At 43.9% G+C, this 19,989-nt stretch overlaps 1 non-coding gene and 1 pseudogene across 1 annotated transcript; both read right to left on the bottom strand.

The window, feature by feature from the left end:
- Nucleotides 1–11,606: 11,606 nt before the first annotated feature.
- LOC134899699 (U2 spliceosomal RNA) lies at nt 11,607–11,797 on the bottom strand. Its single transcript, XR_010173339.1, has one exon. It is a non-coding gene; the product is annotated as a U2 spliceosomal RNA (small nuclear RNA).
- A 7,201-nt stretch (nt 11,798–18,998) lies between these two features.
- On the bottom strand, nt 18,999–19,173 carry LOC134899712 (U2 spliceosomal RNA; annotated as a pseudogene).
- Nucleotides 19,174–19,989: the final 816 nt, after the last annotated feature.

Here is a 19,989-nt window from a genome sequence, read left to right as displayed (position 1 = left end):
AAGCCCGAGGTGCGTGGCTTCATCACCCAGTGTCTGTGACCAAACGTGCTGGGGCGTAGGTTCTTGGACCCTCTCCGAAAGGAGAAGGGCCCCGTTACTCCCCTAACCCTCAGATCCAAAAGGCCTACTGAGGGAAAAAAGGGACTGTGGGTCCCCCCTTGCCAAAGCGCAGTGGGACCCTTGTGTATCCCCAAGGTTGGCCGAAGCTTCCCCCTGGGGACCGATAACAGCCTCTAGCCCTTCCCAAAAGGAGAGGGCCTCGGCAACTTAGGAGAGAGGGTGGCCCATAAGGGTCTCACCTAAACCCCAAACGAAAAACCGTGACAGGGACACACTACAAAACATAAAAAAGTGCTTGTGTTGTGCAAGAGTACAAAACACGTGCGTGGGCAATAAATACATAAATAAGCCCCAGCCAGAAGGCCGGGGTGGTATAAAAATTTTTCCTTGCCCTAGCCAGAAGGCCAGGGCAAAGAAAAGTGGGTGCAGACAGGAAGGGTTAAAGTGTTAAGTGCTAAGTGCCTTCTTGCATTGGTGGTCCGAATCTCCAGTGCATTTTCAGCACCCCTGTCCCTTCCAGTTCCAGGGGCATAAAACACCTCGAGCTTCTTGCTGCTCCCGACCTCTCAGCCAGACCAAGCTTCATACCCACTCTGTGCCAGGGTCAACCCCCAGTACGAGAGAAGATACTAGACCGGGCGGTTCTCCACTCCACGCAAGGGGCCCTCTTTCATCCCCTTAGAAGGACGGTGGATACTAAGCCCGGTTTTTCTCCCCTCTCGACCAGAGGCATTGCCACACCCCGGCATGGTACTCCACAAGGTGTTTCTCCATTCCACATCTAGGAACCTCTCACGCTCCTAGGGGGTGATTCCGAGTTGTTCGCTATTTTTTTTGTTCGCACAACATATCCGCACAATTGTGAATACATTGCACAATAGCGAATATCCACCCGCAACGGGTTTTTGCTATTTCGTCCGCAGTAGTACACAAAGTAGGCATATGCCAAATGACATCGCACTAATGTGAACCCATCGCATTACCACAAACCTCCTCATCGTAAAATTCCTAACTTCTCGTAGATTTACAAATTCTTCTTAAAATTGCACACGCTTTTGCTAAAAAACACACAGCAATGGTTTTTTTTTTTTTCAGTTTAATTTCAACACCTTTCAGTTCAAACTCAACAAGCCTTACTCAATTACGAGTACAATTATTGTAATGAATGATAATGGTCATGACCAATTAGTTCTTCAAAGAATACCTGCAGAACACTTTGTAGCCATAATTGTCCATTAACATGTTCTAACATGTTATTTGTAAAATTAGTGAAATAGATGTTGAAATTGTGCCTGCCATAATGTTATCTGCTTTTTGTGTAGTGTGTGAATAAATGTGTTTACCTGTTTTTAGAAACAAAAAGCTCCTAACTGTCCATAATTGTTTGTTTTTTTTGGCCAAAAAAAACTATTCTTAATTTAGATGTGTGAAATGTTTAAGGTAAGCAATTTCTGCTAGGCAATCTGCTGTTCCTTTATTGCATTAATAAACACAACACCCGCTTAAATGCAAACAATTTTTTTTATTTCTAAACAGTAATGTAATTTTTATTTTTTTTGTTTTCCAAAATTTGTTTTTTTAAACATTTAAAAAAAAAACTGCTCCATGCGCTCCACGTCCTGAAGCACAGCCCGCAAATTTGCCTTTAGGCTTGCCCAGATCCCAGGAAGACTTGTTGGATCTCCAACTGCACCATCTGAAATGAAGACCAAAAAAAACCCATTACTAACTTACTCACATTACCTATTATACAAGCAAGGCACAAAGCACACTTTAATGGCAGACTACATCATGTATGTTTGAATGTTAAAACAGTAGCATACCAACACACAAGCATGCTCAGCAATGTTTGTTATTGTTACATAACAAATTAACAAAGTGTACCACACCATGGGGTACATTTACTAAGATGGGAGTTCTATTTAAGATGGGACGTTGCCCATAGCAACCAATCAGATTCCACATATTATCTTGTAGAAGGTGCTAAATAAATGAGAAGTCGAATCTGATTGGTTGCTATGGGCAACATCCCATCTTAAATAGAACTCCCATCTTAGTAAATGTAACACCATGCTGGGATTCATTCACATCTGGAGTGAAGCAGACTTCTTTTTTTTGGGGTTGGCCCTGCATCATCACACTGCATATCAACATCTTCAGAAGGACAACATATCCTAGCATGCCCACACTCCCTGAAAGCCTGCCTTACTACATAAGGTCAAACAGGTTTTTTAAATAAAAAATATTTTTTTTTTGAGTGTAACTTTCACAACACAAATGACTGTGTCCTTAGCCTGCCTAACAAATTGTGCAATGCGAGTTCAATGTGCAAATATTGGAATACACAGGCACAAGTGTAAAAGTCCAACAACATACCAAACTCCACTCAGGTCTAACTGTTTTGCTGATAATCTAGCACATATAAACCCTGTTGTCCAGCCAACCCTGTCGACATAATGAGTGTCGACCTAGAGTGGGCTGCCTAAACATTGCAGACGTAGACACTGTACATCTAATGATCCTCACACAAATGTAAATGCAACATCCATACCATGATGAAGAAGACAAACATTTTACCTTGGCACAAGATTGGCACCAGTACAACACTGCATTTATTAGAATGTGAAGTTAAATTAGGTAACAAATTAAATGTCAATGTGTGTCAACTTACTCTCCTCTGCCACTTGAGCACCTCCCTGAAGTGCCTCCGGGGCCTCTGCTGCACATTCTGAAGGTGGGGATGGCGGCTGGATGGGGGAAGGAGGCTGGATGGGGGAAGGAGGCTGGATGGTGGAAGGAGGCTGGATTGGGGAAAGAGGATGGAAGGGGGAGCTGGTTACAGATGGTGGGTCATATTGAGAGGGGGAGGGTGGCGGAGAGGTGGTTTGGGCCACAGAGGGGAAGGGGGCAGAGAGGGGGATTGGGAAAGAGAGGGGGTTGGTGGCGGAGAGGTGGTTTGGGCCACAGAGGGGGAGGGGGGCAGAGAGGGGTTTTGGGAAAGAGAGGGGGAGGGGGGCGGAGAAGGGGTTTGGGAAAGAGAGGGGAGGGGGCGGAGAGGGGGATTGGGCGACAGGAGGGGAGTGGGGCAGAGAAGGGGATTGGGAAAGAGAGGGGGAGTGGGGCAGAGAAGGGGATTGGGAAAGAGAGGGGGAGTGGGGCGGAGAAGGGGTTTGGGAAAGAGAGGGGGAGGGGGGCGGAGAAGGGGATTGGGAAAGAGAGGGGGAGGGGGGCGGAGAAGGGGATTGAGAAAGAGAGGGGGAGGGGGGCGGAGAGGGGGATTGGGCCACAGAAGGGGAGTGGGGCGGAGAGGGGGATTGGGCCACAGAAGGGGAGTGGGGCAGAGAAGGGGATTGGGAAAGAGAGGGGGAGTGGGCCAGAGAGGGGGAGTGGGCCAGAGAGGGGGCTTGGGAAATAAAGGGGGAGGGGGCGGAGAGGGGGAGTGGTCCACAGAAGGGGAGGGGTGCGGAGAATGTGCTGGGCCTGGGCGTGTAAGTCTCCGCCTTGCAGACGCTGCTCGACGTTGTGCTTGCCCTAGAATGAGATATGTAATAATTAGGTAGTGGGTTTTAAAAAAAATACATCAGCATTTTAAAAGTACATTGTTCTGTCCCATGTTAAAGACACAGAGCAAGTTATTGGGTTCAGGCGACAGCCTGTGTAGCAACTCAGGACAACAACATTAACTATTTACATAGCACTTTGCTACAGTCAGTACTGCTTCCCATAACCACACACACTGTGTAAACTTGGCATGTTTGCTCTACAATAGTATAACAGTCTGCTAATTTTCTCACTATATAACTTTTTAGTGAAAATGTGCAGTCTACATTTAAAGTGTATGCTAATATTCTCAGTGTAATACACATATTTAATGTAATATGTGAAACTTACTGCGTATACGTCTTGCGCGGATTTGCTGGCGTAATTCCGCCCACATGTCTGGCGTGTGTCGGCGGAGGTCGCTCCAGCGCCTCTCCAACTGTATGATGGTCCTCCTGCTCCGGGTGCGTGTTCGCAGTAAGCGGCGGACCTCCGCGTAGGCCTTGCGCTTTATCCTATTTGGGATAAAGGGTCCTGCGCGCCTACGCGGCGATCCATTATCGCGACCAGCACGTGCAGCTCCTGTCGTGTGAAAGCAGCTGCGCGCATGGTGCCAATGGCGTTTTCCATACATGGGCATATATTTATAGTGTGCCATTTGATTGGTTGTAAATTGATGGTGTCATCTGTAATAAACTATTGATATGTGTGCATTAATGTGAAATACAGTGGGTACAGTTCGCATTAGCGGAAATTCGCACCCGCGGAAGAAATAAAAAAAACACACACTCACTCACAATCACACTCACACACACACACACACACACACACACAAACACTCACTCAAAATCACACTCACTCACAATCACACCCACACACACTCACATGCACACACACAAACACACACTCACAATCACACTCACACACACACAGTCACATACACACACACTTATTGAAAAGTAATTGTTACAATCTGTGTACTCACCACATTTTGCATTAACAATCAGCAGCTGCACAAAGTCACAAAGTTATCGACATTTAGGATCATATGTTGTGTCATTTGTAATGTAAACAGATGCACAAGCCAAACAAAAAAAAAACACAAAAAAATAAAAAATATGGTTATTAACACAATTAACCAAAATATAATTACTTATAAATTACAAAAAAAAAACATTGTCAACAACAATATTCGAACAAAATACATGATAAGGAGAACATTACAGATTAATTTATTAATCAAAGAATAATATAGACTCACAAAACAAAACCAACACACTATGAACTTTACCAAGCTACCTAAATGACATCAGTCCAAAATTACAATACAAATACAGAGACTTTTTGAAAACGAAAATAAATAATGAAAAAACAAAATACCTGAAATAATCAAGGACAATTCTTGCCCTTACTTCATTCCCCCGCCGGGACACACTCCCCCCACCGAATGTCCGGCCAACCCCAGGCTCCTCATCCGGCAATTCCTCCATTTGGGGAAGCTCTATGCGACTCCTTACAGCGATGTTATGTAGGATAGCGCACAGGACCACAATTTTACTTACCATCTCCGGCAAATACATGATGTCGCCACCTGTGCTGTGGAGCACACGAAAACGCCCTTTAAGAACACCAATCGTGCGCTCCACCAGCTGTCTAGTGGCAGTAAGCGCGGAGTTAAATGCCGACTGTGGTCCTGGCCTGGGCTTACTGTAAGGAGTCATGAGCCAGGGGGTGCAAGGATATCCACGGTCTCCTGTTTGATAAGATGAAAATATCAAAAGTAAAATTGTAAAAAATATAATGTAATACCAAAAATATGACTGTTCAAATCATAAAAAAAGTAAACTCACCCAATAACCACGTCTTGGCCTTCCATCGTTCTTAATCTCTGCCATATCCCTGATTGTCTAATGACATCATGGGAGTTCCCAGGGAACTTAGCATTCAGGGACAGGATCTGGAGGGATGGCCCACAAACAACCATTGCATTCAGAGAATCAAACAGTTTCCTGTTTCTATAAATGTCTTCATTATGTCTTGGTGCAACAATAGCTACATGTGTTCCATCCACAACCCCAATAACGTGTGGAAAGCGACTACCACCTTCATGAAATTGCCGTTTCACCACATCCAGGGCACCAACATCCAAAGGCATTGCTATAAATTGTTTGACTCTCTTTATGAAAGCCTGGCTGACATGCCGCAGGACCTTACGGAACTGGCCCTGCGACATGCCAACCAGATCTCCGACCACATGCTGATACGAACCAGTGGCCACAAAATGTAACACAGCAAGGAATTGTGTCAATGCTGGTATTGCTGTAGGATACCTAATGGATTGTTCTAGATCACTCTCTATTATGGAGAGAGTGTCTAGGATTAGATGAGGTGGCAGTCTGTATCTGTGCAACACTACATCATCAGGCATCCCAAAAAGGAGGACACGGGTACGGAAAATTGGTGGCCTAGCACGCCTCCGTTGCCTTGGAGGATGAGGAGCCGGTTGGAGGGCTTGCGGCGGTTGGGGTGGGAGTGGTTCCATGGGTTGTGGTGGGAGGGCTTCAGCTGCCACATGAATGCACATCACCAACTTAAAATGAAGGTAAGAATCATTAAAAACCCCAAACAATTAACAACACACATTGTCAACCAAAATCTAATTCAAAGTGTATGGGTGTTCACTTACTGCAGGAGCGTACTCCATTTCTTCAAGATGAAAATACGGGTCCAAAACACATAAATGAAATTTAAAAAATAATAAAAATTTAGCTAATTACCTCCAACATAGGTTAACATCACAAATAACAAACTTTTTGAGATTTAAAACATACCCATATAATTACTGCAACAATATATTTTAAAAATACTAAGTATGTATTATTTCTTTAAAAAATAACCCCATCCAAAAAAAAAAAAAAAAAAAAACACAGATCCGAAAAGAAAGGTGCTCCTTTTGTAGCAAATAGAGCTAAAATCTGGCCTACTTTGTCAAAAGTATATGCTTTGTAAACAAACAAGAAAAGAGACACCTACAAGAGAGAGAAATGGACTATAAGAAATCAGATACACACTTGCAACAAACACACACCATGACACACAGGGACAGGCAACTTACCTGCTCAATAAATGAACAATCAACTTTTGTAGAAAAAAACAAAGAAAATGAGGCCTACTTTGGCACAAAACAAATTTCTGACAAAAAAGCAGAAAAGAGACACCTACAAGAGAGAGAAATGGACTATAATAAATCAGATACACACTTGCAACAAACACACACCATGACACCCAGGGACAGGCAACTTACCTGCTCAATAAATAAACAATCAACTTTTGTAGAAAAAACAAAGAAAATGAGGCCTACTTTGGCACAAAACAAATTTCTGACAAAAAATCAGAAAAGACACCTACAAGAGAGAAAAATGGACTATAATAAATCAGATACACACTTGCAACAAACACACACCATGACACCCAGGGACAGGCAACTTATACCCCTTTCAGACAGGAGATGAAATTACCGGGTGAAGCAGTTCCACCCGGTAATTTCATGTAACACACGGGTCCTTTTTCTGTGTGAAAGGGTCAACCCGTGTTGTAATTCCCAGGACTTCGACCCAGGAATTTACCAGGGTCGGAGACACGGGAATTAGGACACGGGTTGACCCTTTCACACAGACAAAATACCCGTGTTGATCTGCAAATTACCGGGTCGAAATTTTCGACCCGGTAATTTGCATGTCTGTGTGAAGGGGGGGTCAGGCAGGTCCCGGCAAAACGACTCGGCACTGAAATGCCGGGTAATTGCCGGGACTTTCAGACTTTTCTGTCTGAAAGAGGTATAACCTGCTCAATAAATAAACAATCAACTTTTGTAGAAAAAACAAAGAAAATGAGGCCTACTTTGGCACAAAATAAATTTCTGACAAAAAAGAAGAAAAGAGACACCTACAAGAGAGAGAAATGGACTATAAGAAATCAAATATACACTCTCAACAATAGAACGGACACCATGTAAATTACAGGTAACAAAACTAATAGATAGTACATGATATTAAATTTATAGGCAAAAACATTAACCACCAAACTACTAATACCCTGTTTAAAACACTACAAAGGCCCATTGCACACCCATACATACTTGGTTTGTTAATATCCTAATTTATTTATATTAACAAAAAAAAATTAGCAGAAAATAAGCACTCCGCAACACAACAGTAAAACATTTGCAAGCAAACAAATGCACATTTTTCTGCAATATACTGCAATAAAAACTCACTCAGAAATGTGTGAGCAAACACGACCACCTTGCATGAAACACGTCCAAACAGCATTTGGCATCATACACCCACTCACACAGGCTGCAATCCAGGCTTTTAAATAAGCTGTACAATTACTGGAAGTATTAGCATAATTGACACCTGTGCGAATTACCGCACTGGAAACCACACGCAGCTATAAATCGCTAGACACCTGTGCAAACACACATGCCACCAGTAACATGGCTACTCGTTAGCAGATGGCAGCAGAGATGGACCGGGTGCAGCAGCAGATGTCCGCTTTGACACATAGGCGCCTAGCGCTGCGGAGGCAGATGCTGGAAGCAGCAAGTTCGGATTTTCAAATAGCAGGACCCAGTACTGTAAAAACTCCATCTTCTGATACCCAGGAGTTAGGAGTGAATCCCCTGCCAGACATAGATACTGGGGAAACTGCGGGAGATTCCGGAATACCATCTCAAACACAAAGTACACAAGCAGCTAGTGAAGAGGAAGATGGTGAGGAGGGACAGGACGATAGCTCACAGGCTACATCCCAAAAAAAAAAAAAAAGACAGCCCGCCTTCACTAAGAGGGAGTTACTTGTTTTGGTCACACAGGCCATGGAAAAAATTCATAGAGGACCCAAAAACATGGGTGCTGCATCCAAAGAGCGAATCAGGAGGGACATCACTCCACACATCACAGGAAGTTAGAAGACGGTAAGTGTATATTGACACACCATTTTCTGAGCCAAGTATTATTAAAAACTTAGCTAGATGTGATGTTGCCTATAGCAACCAAATACATAACATGTGTACTATAAATTAAAGCAGGTATTCATAACTTTTCTGTACCTTGCCCCTATTTTTCATCACATATGTAGTTGGACCGACTTCAAATCCCGCCTGAAGGGCAAGAGGTCTGTGGAGTGGAATGCCTCGAGGGCAACAGGGGGAGGTCCAGCTGCCACTGTGGAGTACACAGATCTTGAGGAGATGGCGATGGACTGTGTGAGTTACGAGGAGGGGGTTGGGGTGTCTCATATGGACACGGACCTGCCTGAAATACTGAATGCACATGACTTGCCAGGTAAGTTAACACACATATTCCTAAACAACTAATTAGTGGTTCAAAAAGTCTCATGTTGTTTTTTTCTACTCTTTTTCTTATTATTCTTATTTTTGCTTTGAACATAACACAGCACAGGTGGGTGAGCAGGTAGAGTCAGAGGAGGGTTATGTGGCTGAGGTGGGGGGACCTAGTGTCTCTGGCACTGTGGGACCACAAATTCCATCCGTCCAGATTCCAACTGGCCCCCCCACCCAACCCTCTGCTATCCCGGACATCCTGTCTCAAATTGCAAGGTATGGTGAGAGCCTGAATGCTTTTCAAGACAGGATGATCCGGGAGGTAAGCCAGATACCTGTCCAGCTCACTGAGCACAGAACCAGTGTGGAGCAAGGTGTAGCTCAACTCTGCCAAGGTCTGGCAGAGATCAGGCAGGGCCAAGAGCAACTCGCCTCCTCCTTCCAACAAATTGCAAATTCCATTCTGCAAGGGCTCCAGGACATCGCTGTCTCCCTTGCCCACAGTGGCAGAGAGCCAGCCACATCTGCTCCCTCCCCTCCCTCTGCCCAGGAAGAACATCCCACTGGGCAGGGCCATCGAAGGTCGCTTCGCAGACCGAGCCGTGAAGAACTACATCAGGCGGGTAAAAAGAAGAGAAAGTGATGTCTCTCCAGATGGGCAGCACCCATGTTTTACATGTTGCCTCAATGGTTTTTTTTTTTGGCTTGTGTGGGCCAGAATGTACAACTCCCTCAAAGTGAAAGGGTATATTTGTGTTCAGTTAAATTGTAGCCTGTGAGTTATTTTAATCTACACCTGAGCCATCTTCCTCTTCCTAGCGTGCTGTGTATGGTTGTGTTTGTGTGCTGGTTCCAGATTCGACCTCAGTTCCCATAAAAGTTTTGTCTGGCTGGGGGTTCACAACATATACTTAGTAAATATTAAACATCATATTTTGTCAGAAGATGGTGTTACCATAGTACTGGGTTCTACTATGAATTTTGGCACTGGCATTTGCTTGTTGCTATGTCCATCTTTGTATGTGATGCTCATCTGTAGCCATGTTGTGTTTCTGATAGCGAACATTTGTTGTGTACATTTTACAATCGGATATGCATTTCTGCTAAAAACACGCCTACTGCTGGTTGCATACTCCCACACTAGCCGCCCACTTTCACGCCCATTTCGTTAGATAGTGAAGCCGAGCCTCTGTCACGCCTCCGTCACTCCCTGTTTTCGGTGGTGTAGTACGAGCAGATTTTCAGTTAGTAAGTTTGCACAAGCGTCGTATCGCTCTCTTTGCGTACGCGCAGTTCAGCATTCGCGCATGTGCAGTTTGCGATTTTCGCCGTTTGCGATGTGATGAACTGCTGCGAACAACTCGGAATGAGGGCCCTAGTGTAAGAGCAGGTACTCCACCCTGTGTTTCCCTCGAGCAGGTACTACACTTGATCTTAGCCAAAAGGCCGAGGGAGGCGCGCGGCCGAAACAAGATCTACAACCCATCATGGAGAATGACCCTCCCCCACACGATTACTCTATACTATCTGCAGATTGACTTGACTTTTGGCAGCGGCGATGACTCCAGCAAAGAAAAAGGAGAAATCCGGACTGACAAGCAGGCAGGCACCCAGGCGCGCGCGCAACCACATTCCATCACTCACTCCTGCATCATGAGTTTTCACTCCTGTCTTGCTGACTGGCTGGCTGATGCACAATCATTTGCATTTGGTCCGCCTCCGACAACCGCACTTACCAGACGTCTGCCGCCCGTCTGTCCCTGGCTCCATGCTTAACACACTTACACAATGCTATGCACTTCATCAATTAAGCAGTGGGACATAAATTCTTATATAGAAGGTTCCCTGGTTGCATTGAACCTGTCTCTCAAATTTGGATTGTTTCAACAAGCCCGTCCATTCTGGCAGATTTCAATTTTTCACTACAGTGGGAGGGCTCTGTAATGTCATCGTGATGCGTCCACTGTGATGTCATCTTGATGCACCCTCTATGATGTTATCATTATGCGACACACGTGATGTCATAATGTGCTTGGCTGTACGGACTGCATTTGCTTGGCTTGCTTACCGACATCCACTTGAGGGAGACACACACCAAGAGGTAGATGCAGCTTATACATACTGCAGAGGTTGTTCCTTTACTGCCTCTACAGTAAACATCCACACCTCCTGCAGCCAGCGTGGACACTGCCACAAAAATAAAAAGAATTTCCAAATGAGACCAGGTCGAAAAGCCAAGCAGAAGGATGAAAATAATAGTAAGTTCTGAATTTTGGAATTGATTTCAAAGTGGCAATGCTTGTTCGTTCGCACTTACTTACCATTCAGGAATAAGGCCTATGTAGGCCTCACATCCAAATAGTCCCCCAGCGTTTAAATTTGCCCTGAGTAGAAGGAGGGAATCCAATGTAGACAAGAAGAAGACGCAAAACAAGACTCCATACAGTAGTTTTCATGTGCTTTTATTCATTTTATTCATCCATTGTAGCATTTTGCAAGGAACAGCAACGCTCGAAGACAATTTTGCAACAGTGTAAGCCTGCTTGCAAAATCATCCCCCCAAATCCAGGAGTTTAACAATGCTATGCTGCAAGAACTTTGCAAACCCTGGGGAAAAGCTGAGAAGTCATCACTAATCTATTTTTGGAATACAGAATAGGAAAGGTGCACCGGTCCCGGAGGTACTGCAATACCGGGTCAATGCGTGGAGTGGACAGAGCAAGCTCTTCTTCCATCTCCCTGTTCTAAAAATCAATTTAATATATGGCCCCCAGATAGTGGGCGTATCAGATATTAAACTGTTAAGAACAGATTTATTTATTTTTTTAAACCATCAGGTTTAAAAATGTTGTCACATGTCCACAAGGGACAGCAATCACTCCAACTGTCAAGCAAACAAAATTTTTAAATCATCATGCTGATTTTTGTATTTTTTTCCAATTCTCCAAATTATAATTTCCATTATTAAAATTGCATTAACACATGCATAATAATCTATACTTCCCTATTACTATACATTCAAGAAAACAAAAAACAGTCATTTTCCCATCACCACCCCTCACCAAAAGGAAAAACAATAAAACCTACATAACAAACCTAACACCATATATTACCCAGCAAAACCACCCACATTCCCCTCAATCCAAACACACAAGATCCATCCATTTCTTCACCTTCCATATTCCCTCCGCGTCGAGGCCACCACCACCACCATTCTTTTTATCAAACATATAAGCCAAATATAATCTAGCCAACACCATTCTCACACACTTATTAACATCCCACTCATCCTTTTTAAAAACACACATATTCCTCGCATCCCAAAAAGACTCCATCATACATACCATTACAGGTTGAGTATCCCATATCCAAATATTCCGAAATACGGAATATTCCGAAATACGGACTTTTTTGAGTAAGTGTGAGATAGTGAAACCTTTGTTTTTTTGATGGCTCAATGTACACAAACTTTGTTTAATACACAAAGTTATTAAAAATATTGTATTAAATGACCTTCAGGCTGTGTGTATAAGGTGTATATGAAACAAATGCATTCTGTGCTTAGACTTGGGTCCCATCACCATGATATCTCATTATGGTATGCAATTATTCCAAAATACGGAAAAATCCGATATCCAAAATACCTCTTGTCCCAAGCATTTTGGATAAGGGATACTCAACCTGTATCACCCATAGCAAGCATTCATTTTCCCTTTTGCCCCCATTGCATACAAAGCCACCCTCCAAGTCACCACACTCACACCTGTTAATTCCTTACATATCCCTTTCATCTTCATCCATACCTCATTGGCAAACCCACATTCCCACAAAACATGCTTTATAGACTCCAGTGCTCCACATCCATCCCTTGGACATGTATCCATTCTTACCAAGTCTCTCCTTTTTTGTACTTCACGAACAGGCAAAATCCCATGCATAGCCATCCATACCACATCCTTCTGTCTATTCCTCACCACATTCATTCCCATTTTCCTCCATACACTCACACTTTCATTAGACTTCAAACATTCAATTTTTTCTCCCTCTCATTTAACATTTTTATGATTCTCCTTCCAGTCCCAAACACAGACATACTGACACCAGCCAAGTCATGCTTCCTTACAAACTTCTCAATCATGCCATAACATTCAGGGCAACTGAAGGCCATTGGCACTTTTAGATCTCTGTTCATCCATCCCAAACCACACAACATCCATCCAGCTTTATATTTATTCTTACATGCAGCCTTACTATCACTCCCAACCAACCTTACAATCAATGAAATATAAAATTAACATTCACAAACCACTCAACATTGGGAAAACCAATACCCCCTTTATTTACCATTTTCATCACATCCGTCCTCTTCATTCTTTCCCTCTTACAACCCCACAGAAAAAGAAACAATAACCTCACAATCTTACTCAAACATCCATACTTTAGAGGAAACACACATGCTATAAATAATAAAATTGGAAAAATCACACTCTTCACAACCAACACTTTCCCAGACATAGACAACTCTCTCAAACTCCAAAAATCCAACTTCCTTACTACCTTTCGCTCACATTCCTTCCAACTTTCGTTTCCTTTTAAATCTTCATCAAAATATACTCCTAGTAACTTTATCCCTCCCTCTACACACTCAACCCCCTCCACTCTCTCACTTTTATCCCCAAAACACTTAAATTTAGATTCCCCCCAATGTACTTTAAAGGCTGAAGCACTACAAAATAATCCAATTTGTAAGTTTGCCCTACGTAGTGCCGCCTGCTTCTCACATACCACAATCACATCGTCCGTATAACCCATCACTTTCACACTCCTCCCCCCGCTCCCCGGAATCAAAAAACCCTTCACCACTTTATCACCCCTAATCATCTGCAACAGTGGCTCTATCGTACACACAAACAGGATAGGGGACATAGGACACCCTTGTCTCACCCCAGATTCAATCGTGATTTCCTTACTTGCCTTACCATTCACCAATATCTTACTATACACTCCGTCATACATACTCCTCACACATCTTAACACTTTCTCAGGGAAACCCATCCTTTCCAAAACACGCAACATAAAAACATGGGACACTCTGTCAAACGCTTTCTCAAAATCCACAGCTAATACATACACTCTCTTTTTCCTCCCCATACAATCCTCCACAATATCCCTTAACAACACTAAGTTATCACTCATTCGCCTTTCTGGTATCGCACATACTTGGTCCTCATCCACAACTTGCCCAATCACACGTCTCATTCTATTTGTCACTACCTTCACATACACCTTATAATCCGCATTCAATAGAGTTATTTGCCTCCAGTTGCCCAGATCCATTCTCTCACCTTTTTTAAATATCATAACAACCACACCACTCCTCATAGACTCACTTATTCTCCCTTGGCTCTACATATACTTACACACTTCAATCAAATCCTTACCAATTTTATCCCAGAACTCACAATATAAATCAGCAGGCAACCCATCTTCACCAGGGTTTTTATTTTTACTAGCACTCATCACTGCTACCCTAACCTCCTCATCCGTAAAACCACTCTACAAACCCTCTAACTCATCTTCATTTACTCTATTTTTCAACACATTCAAGACCTCACTCACCATACTTTCATCCCCTTGCTTCCTTTCATACAGGCTCGCATAGAAATTTTCCACCTCATCCATAATTTTCACACCACGTACCTCCTTCCTCTCCTTATCATATAACACATCCATATCCTTCTTTCTCTGACATACTTTTTAAAGAAAAACCTTGTACACTTCTCATTCAACTCCATACATACCACTTTCGCCCAATACACAATCTCTTTACCCTTCCCATTCATATACACATTACATTTTTCCCTTTCTCTCATAATCTTGATACTGACCTCAAAACCTAATTCTCTCAACATATACAAATATTTCAATCTCAAACCCAATCTTTCATACTCAAACCATTTCTTTCTTGCCATCCTCACACCATTCCTCTTAAAAAACATTCGTATTCTCCCCTTCACCCAATCCCACCATTCTAACACATCCAAAAAATCATTCTTACGTTCCACCCACTTCACATACTTTCTTTTAAATTCAGCCTTAATTTGATCATCCAGTAAACTAACATTCAACTTCCATAAACCCTTACCATACATCTCATCAGTCTTCCCAATCACTTCACAAATCAAACAATCATGGTCAGAAAAAGTCACATTCACCTGATCCATATTTCTACATACTATACCCTCAGGGGCCCTATACACTAGCCGATCCGCCGCCGAGCTGCCCGACGGCGGATACGGCCGACGAGCGACCCGGCGGCGGGGGGGCAGTGACGGGGGGAGTGAAGTTTCTTCACTTCCCCCATCACGCGGCTGCATTGAAGTGCAGGCAAATATGGACGAGATCGTCCATATTGGCCTGCATGCACAGCCGACGGGAGACCAGCGATGAACGAGCGCGGGGACGCGCATCGTTCATCGCTGGAGCCTCCACACTGAAAGATATGAATGAGTTCTCGTTCATTTATGAACGAGATCGTTCATATCTTTCCAAAAATCGGCCAGTGTGTAGGGCCTATTAGACAGAAACACATAATCTAATCTAGACACTATCCCCTTCCTATCAATAAGTAGATAAGTAGGTGGCGGTGGCTTACCCATACACTCCACAGCTGCATCTATTAATGGAAAATCAGACACCATTTGCTTAAGTATTTTCCCCGTGATATCCACCTGATCTGCTGCTACCCCATCACCTCTATCTATACATACATTGAAATCCCCAATCAACATAATTGGCACCCTCCCAACAATAAACACTTTGATCTTTTCAAAAAGCTCTTTTCTCTCATTTTTGCTAGTATGAGCATATATACACATAATGCGCACTTTCCAACCATCATACAACACTTCTGCCATAATACACCTACCTTCCTCAATAATGCTTTTCCCCCCCATTTTGATTCTTCTATTATTAATTAATATACCCACCCCATCATTTTTATTTAATGCTGTCCAAGACCAAAAAACATCACCATACTTTCAATCCTTCTTTCCTATATATCCCACCATACCAGTTTCCTGCACACAAATTATGTCACCACCCATGCTTCTTAAGTTATCTAATATCGCAATCCTTCTATTTCTAGTGCTCATAGTTCTGACATTAACTGATGTCAGTTTTAGAACAACTGGAACTGCCATATGCAAAGAGAAAAAAATAAAAATTAAAATGTTAATGCAGAGAAAACCCCATAAACAAAAAACAAAACACAACCCCTTTCCTCAGGGGAAAGAAATACGAAAAACATCAAAAATCAAAACCACACACTTGGTGATTAGAGTATCTTATCCTACACCTGTCATCTGACAAGTTTCCCCGAACTTATCAACAACCTCCTCTGGTAGGTAAGCTATTGCAGGAGTCTCTCTGGCAAGGGGGTAATTCTGAAGAGAGCTTGTTGGGCTGCTACTCATGTCCAATAATTGGTTCAGAGCCTCCATTGTATCCTCATGGTTGCCTTCCTCTGGAACCTCAATACGCGCTTTTTTGCAGAGTAATCAATACTCTGTTTTCTCAGCGTTGAACATGATGCAGCATTGTCCATCTCCATACCTCTATCCTCCTCCTCAGAGGTACTAAACTCCTCAATCACCTGAGTAGGGGAGACCTTCTCCTCCTCAGGGCTAACAGACACCTCCATCTGGGCTGCGCTTTCCACCAGCTGCAGGTGCCCACACACCTCCTTCAGAGGTGCCACAGCTGCCCGGCTCGATTCCCCGGCAATCTCCACCACCTCAGTGACGTCACTGCTAGCTCCTTCCCCCTACTCAGCTTGCGGAGACTCGAGAGCCCGCAAATCAGGGCGCAACTCCTCACCAGGTTGTGCCAACGAGGAGGGAGTGCCCACAGACTCAGGCACACCTTCCTGGGGGGGTTGGACGTACCCCCCCCCTCATACTTTTTGCTTTTGCAAACATCAGCCACTTCTCTGGCTCTCCTTTTGAGGAGCTCCGGACAGCTTTTAGCAGTGTGTTTTGGGCTTCCACATAAGTCACATTTCCTGGGGTGAGGACACTCTTTTGCCTGATGCCCTTCCCCATGACAATTCCTACAGAAAATGTCCTTCACACAATCGTCTTTGGTGTGCCCGTATTCCTGGCACCTCCTACAAAAAAACGGCTGCCCGGGTAATAGAGGAAACTAGGGGTTTCCTCTATTACCCGGGCAGCCGTTATTTTGTACCTCCAATTGAGAAATTTGCCGGGGGGTGCATCACTCCCCCAACACCGTTTGCATCCTCTTTAAGCCTCACCCACACCCGCATTTTCCCGTTAATGATATTATACTCATTTTTAAGCATAATACCTCCTCTTACATGGGAGCAGTACCTAAAAAGAATGGCCCGGATTAACTCTTGCTCCTTGTATGGATTAAACATGTGAATCGTCATAGGTACCTCTTGCTCGGAAAACAAGGGTACCATAACAAATTTGCTCATTTTCGGGTCACGACATTTTTTCAGCTTTTCATACGCCGTCATACAGTCATTAATGTTACAGAAAGTGACATCAAAAGAACCTTGCATAGGAAAATCATGAATGCAATAAATGTCCAGTTTTAAGTCCACCCCTGTCAGTTCCATCAGTACCTTCTCTACTATGAAGCGCAGTCCTTTCGAGTCTCTCCCCTTGTGCTCCAACAAAAAACGGATGGTGTTCTTCAAGCCTGCCATGCTGCAGAGAAAAAACAAGGCAACAGCCCTGCGGTGATCCCTCCTCATCCAAAGTCCTCCAGGGGGTCTCACAGAAAGACCCCAAACTCACACCCCCTGGCCCAGACCAAGGCAATGAACCTTGATCTGATCCAAAAGGGCGAGAAGCGATAACCCGAATATGGGCTGAGGGAGGCGCGCGGCCGAAACAAGATCTACTACCCATCATGGAGAATGACCCTCCCCCCACAAAATTACTCTATACTATCTGTAGATTGACTTGACTTTTGGCGGCGGCGGCGACCACAGCAAAGAAGGAGAAATCCGGGCTGACAAGCAGGCAGGCATCCAGGCGCACGCAACCACATTCCATCACTCACTCCTGCATCGTGCGATTTCTCTCCTCTTGCTGACTGATGCACAATCATTTGCATTTGGTCCGCCTCAGACAACCACACCCACCAGACGTCTGCCGCCCGTCTGTTCCTAGCTCCGTGTTTATCACACTTACACAATGCTATGCACTTCATCAATTAAGCAGTGGGACATTCATTCTTCAATGGAAGGTTCCCTGGTTGTTGTTGCGTTGAACCTTTCCATGAAAATAGGATTGTTTCAAAAAGCCCGTCCATCCCAGCAGATTTCAATTTTTCACTACAGTGGGAGGGCTCTGTGATGTCATCGTGATGCATCCACTGTGATGTCATAATTATGCGACACACGTGATGTCACAATGTATTTGGCTGTACGGACTGCATTTGCTTGGCTTGCTTACTGACATCCACTTGAGGGAGACACACAGCAAGAGATAGATGCAGCATATACATACTGCAGAGGTTGTTCCTTTACTGCCTCTGCAGTATACATACACACGGACTCCTGCAGCCAGCGTGGACACCGCCACAAAAATAAAAATTATTTCCAAACGAGACCATGTCGAAAAGCCAAGCAGAAGGATGATAACAATAGTAAGTTCTGAATTTTGTAATTGATTTCAAAGTGGCAATGCTTGTTCGTTCGCACTAAGTTAGCATTCAGGAATTAGGCGTACATAGGCCTCACATCCAAATGATCCCGCAGCATTTAAATTTGCCCTGTGTAGAAGGAGGGAATTCAATGGAGACAAGAAGTAGATGCAAAACAAGACTCCACACAGTAGTTTTCGGGTGCTTTTATTGATCCATTGTAGCATTTTGAATACACTTTTGCAACAGTGTAAGCCTGCTTGCAAAATTCCCCCAAATCCAGGAGTTTAACAATGCTATGCTGCAAGAACTTTACAAATCCTGGGGAAAAGCTAAGAAGTCGTCACTAATCTATTTTTGGAATACAGAATAGGAAAGGTGCACCGGTCCCGGAGGCACTGCAATACCGGGTCAATGCGTGGATTGGACAGAGCAAGCTCTTCTTCCATCTCCCTGTTCTCAAAATCCATTTAATATATGGCCCCCAGATAGGGGGCATATCAGATATTAAACTGATAAGAACAGATTTTTTTGATTGAAAAAGCAGTCTTTATTTGACATAAAGTAGCAAAAAACATACATATACATGACAAACATAAGTACCGTGTCGCAGCACAGCCAAAACACAGTACAGATGCAGACTTTATAGTGCAGTCGAACTACGGCACAGGCCAGCCTACACTATAGTTCTCAGACTGCACTGTGCATTTAAACTATACAATAATACAACAGTCAATGAGGCTATGGGTGTGGAGGGTAGGAGGGTGAGGAAGGGGGGATCACATGCCGGAAGCTTTATTGAAAGACAGAAACATAAAGGGAAGGGCAATAAATAGAAAGACATCAACAAAACAACAGACATTGTGAATGGGGGGAAGGGGCCACAGTCCCAAGTCTCATTAATCAGTTCAAACAAGGGGAGAGGGTCAAAAGAAGGGGGGTTTAGTCCTCTTCTTCCTCAGGGCTGTCCATGATGGAATAGTCTCTTAGCAGGCTGTGAACCAGCCTGCAATAGTCCTGGATGGACATCCTCTCCCTCCGCAGTATGAGGCGGTTCCTGGCGAGCCACAAAGCGTCCTTAACACAGTTCATAAGGCGCCAGGTTTCCTGGATCGCCCCAACGGTGTGGGTGCCAGAGAATAGTCCATAGAATACTGAATGTTACGCGAGACAGTTCCTTAGCACACAGTTTCAGTTCGTTTTCCAGGGCATCCAACAACAACTGAGCACAGGCGCAGTCCCAAAACAGGTGCATAGATTTTTCCTCATGTATGATGCATCTGGGGCAATGTCTGTACATGCACAGGTTCCGGGAGTGCATGACTGACCTGAGGGGCAAACCTCCTTGAATGGCCATCCACGAC

The sequence above is a fragment of the Pseudophryne corroboree genome, chromosome 3 (assembly GCF_028390025.1).
Source record: "Pseudophryne corroboree isolate aPseCor3 chromosome 3, aPseCor3.hap2, whole genome shotgun sequence".
NCBI lineage: Eukaryota > Metazoa > Chordata > Amphibia > Anura > Myobatrachidae > Pseudophryne > Pseudophryne corroboree.
Note: the sequence above shows the minus strand (reverse complement) of the source record. Positions and strands in the feature narration are given on the sequence as shown.